Source organism: Cricetulus griseus (assembly GCF_003668045.3).
Source record: "Cricetulus griseus strain 17A/GY chromosome 1 unlocalized genomic scaffold, alternate assembly CriGri-PICRH-1.0 chr1_0, whole genome shotgun sequence".
NCBI lineage: Eukaryota > Metazoa > Chordata > Mammalia > Rodentia > Cricetidae > Cricetulus > Cricetulus griseus.
In genome coordinates this window covers 135,524,710-135,528,488 of record NW_023276806.1, presented here as the reverse complement: position 1 = coordinate 135,528,488, position 3,779 = coordinate 135,524,710, and the positions used below count along the sequence as shown (strand labels likewise).

General features: G+C 47.7%; 1 pseudogene; it reads left to right on the top strand.

The window, feature by feature from the left end:
• Nucleotides 1–2,305: 2,305 nt before the first annotated feature.
• Nucleotides 2,306–3,170, top strand: LOC100770945 (annotated as a pseudogene).
• The last annotated feature ends 609 nt before the right edge of the window (nt 3,171–3,779 follow it).

The window sequence follows — 3,779 nt, the reverse complement described above, 5'->3', positions numbered from 1 at the left end:
GTATCAACTCTGCTTGCTTGGCAGGAAAGGGAAGTTGTTACATTTCAGCTCTGCTCCCGGGAGAGCAGAGAGTGGAAACTCTGCCCTGCCAGGGGAAGGTTTCCCCAGCAAAAGTGTTACAGACCTGCTCGCTCTGCTCTGCCCAACGTTGTCTCTCCTCTGCTGCAAAAGGTCTTCACCCAAAGCTCGTCCAAGGAGTTTATTGGGAGGGAAGAATCCAGGAAGAGTGGCTGCCCTCTGCCACACAGGACAGCCAGGCAGCCTGAACAGCCAAGCCACAAGCTAAACAGACATAGGGTTTATATAGGGATTCTTGGGAGGCGGAGTTTTTCCAGGGGGTGGGAATTGGTCAGATTTCAATCCCTGGACTCAGATTGGCTAGATCTCCTGCTCAGGGATTTAACTCTGGTTTCAGGGCCAAAGTGTGTTTCTTTCATTGGTCCTTTTTAGCCTTTTGGCTCTAGTTTTAGGGCCAGGGTGTATTTCTTTTTCTGGCTCTGATTCCAGGGATAAAATGTGTTTCTTTGGCACTGGTTTCAGGGTCAGGGTGCATTTCTTTGGGTCTGGTTGCAGGGCCAAAGTGTTTCTTTGGCTCTGCTCAGGGTGTGTTTCTTTGGCTGGCCCCTTTTCCCTACAATTTACCTCCTTAGTTTCCACTGGTAGTTGTCAGGATCATGGCTCATTCAGGGTGTGAACTGACTCTGGTTCCTGTTGACCCAGCATTGGTACCCGAGTGTCGCAGGGACTGAGATGAATTCAGCATTGGCTAACTTCTACCTGGAAGAACCTCCAATTGCCTGTGCTACACCTTCTTCGATGAAATGAACCACATAGCTGGATCATCTTAAGGAGTCAAAGAAGGTAGTCCTAAACCGAACTAATCAGAGAGGAATGGCAATGTATGTAAATTGTTCTGAGGACTCCACCCTGCCTCTCAGACTTCGGATCTGGGCTAACATGCTCTAAATTGGACCGTTAATCCTTATATTTTTCTCTCCCTGTGAAGACAGAGGTACCCTCTGCACCTCTGAGCTCCAATTTGGTCTTGAGATTGCTTTGGCCTCTGGAACCCCGGGGCCGACTGCGAGAAGGGTGCCACTTGGTAGAGAATGCTTTAAGACCCTGGACTTGGACGGCGGTGGGCGGAGCTTCCGCCACCACCTAACGAACAAACGTTGAATCGTGATCTTTCAAATCTCGAGACACCAGAAAAAGAACCAACCTCGAAGACCATAGCTAGGGGAATCCCCGGGCAAGGCATCAGTGTGGGGCTTGCTTTGTTGACTGCCAAGGCCTGGTGTCCTAAGCGAACTGGCTAATTGACTGAGTGCGATTTTCTAGGCTTCCGGGTTGTGCAAGCCCTCTATCCCCACCCCTGAGGATGACCTCCGTAGGAAGAGAGCCTGAACTCTTCCTCTGACCGGAGTTTTCCGCAGTGGTGGTACTGGCGAATTGTCACCTTAAAGACGACGTTAGATTGATTCATTCACCAACGGAAAAGTACCCTTTGATACTGTCACCTCATTGCGACTGACCCCAACACTAAAAAATGACCTCCTCGGATAAAGAGGAAATCTGAGCTCTTCACCCTGTGGTTTCTGACTTTGGACTAACATGTCCAATGTGGGTATGACTCCTCCGAGTGGACTAAGTGATCCTTCAGCCATCAAGAGGACAACCCAGCAGCACCCACCGAGACTACCGGTAACCTGCTCTTTGACTTGGAAATCAGAAAGCTGTGCCACAGCAGACACTGGAGCAAAGCCATCCAAGTAGTCCCTGCATATGTCAACCTCGCCAGTAGCGTGGAACCATGAACCCTGAGCAACCAGGGAAATGTCAGGAAGAGGCAGGAACCGATGGGCAGACTCGAGGGCCAGCAGAGCTTCAGAAGAGGGTGAAATAGGTCCAGGGTGAAATTGAGCTTGGGTGTGAAAAATCCGGCAAGAGTCAGGTACAGAAACCCCAGGAAGAGGGTCCATTACAGCTAAAGTCCCAAGAGTGTGCCAAAGGGTCCCAGAAAGAGGCTGTGACTGAGGTGAAGTCTGTGGATGGTGGCAAGGGTCACGAGCGTCCTTACTGTAACATAGAGGAAGGTTCAGAAACACCACAATGAAAGTACCAAAGGCTGTTGGAACACCTTCAACCCAGTGGTCATGTGAGCTCTGACCCTCACAGTGTTCACACAAGCCCTGTGGACACCGGGAAGAAGACCAAAGGCCGTGTGGAAGGGCAGATTCACAACTCTGACCCAACTCACGCTGAGCCAGAACAATCTGCCTGTGCAGATCAGTCACCAGTCAGAAGTGACAAGAGCTGTTCAGAGGAGAAAATTTCTGATACAGAAGAGATAGTTGAAACAAACCTCAAAGAGGACAGTAGGGGACACCGCCCCCAGCCTGACTTTCTGGAAGGGGCCCAGGCCCAAATCTACATAGACAGTGGCATTCTCAATAGCAAAATGCCCATACCTGAGGCCAAGGAAAAGGCTCTTGCAGACCAAGAGAAGGGCAGAGAGCTGGACCATGGCCTTGATGTCACAGAAGACATGGAAAAGGAAATCAGTAGTGCACTAGGCCCAGGGCCAGAAAATGAGATCTTGAGTTGTGCCTTCAAACTGCAAATTACTCGAGGAGACACGCAGACACTAAAGGACACCCAGTGGCTCAACAACAAAGTCATCAATTTTTACATGAATCTTCTCATGGAAAGAAATCAAAATCAAGGATATCTGTCAGTTCATGCATTTAGCACCTTTTTTTTTTTCACACCAAATTAAAGTGTGGGGGCTACAGCTCAGTCAAAAGATGGACCCAGGCAGTAAACCTCTTTGCAAAGGAACTTATTCTGGTGCGAACTCACCTGGATGTGCACTGGAGCCTGGTGGCAACAGACCTAAGAAAAAAGAATATGTCTACTTGGATTGGATGGGACTGAAAAGGCCAGATATCCTCGAGATGATTTTCCAATATCTGCAGGATGAGAGCAAAGCCCAGAGGAAGCAATACAGCATGATAGGAGAGGAGATTCCTCAGGAGCGGAATGGGAGCGATTGTGGGATGTTTGCCTGTAAATATGAAGACTATATTTCCAGAGGCCAACCCATCACCTTCTCTCAGCAGCACTGGAGGAAGATGGTGTGGGAAATCCTGCGTAAGCGCTTACTGTAGCAGCTCCCCCTGGCTGCCAAGGCTGCTCTGCAATCTTTCTCGTGATCGCTGGTATATGGAGCACAGCCAATGGAGTCTGCTGTGAAGAAATGCTAGAGAAAGGTGTCATGGTCATTCATTTAAAGTCACTTTATTTTCTGGCACTAAGGAGATCTGCCTTCTTCATGGAAGCTAACTGAAACAACTATAATGTTAAATGTCCACCTTTCGTCCCAGGTCTCCTTGAATACAAATATCAGCCTTGTAAGGGCTAGACTAGACTGATTATTTAAAAATTCTCTTCTGTTTAAAGCTATTATTTTTAACTTATTTATTTTTATGTGCATTGGCATTTTGCGTGCATATATTTTGTGTGAGGGTATTAGATCGTGGAGTTACAGGAAGTGTGGGCTGCCCTATGGCTGCTGGGAGTTGAACCCAGATCCTTTGAAAGACAAGTCAGTGCTCTTAACCACTGAGTCATCTCCAGCCCCTAAAGCTGTTCTGAATTGTTTTTTATATATATTCAGCTTAAATAATTTTTTACTCAAGGTTAATATTTCCCCTACTCCCACTGTGGAAATAAGCATTTCCTATTTAGTGTTGATACTGCCAATTATTCAATAATTA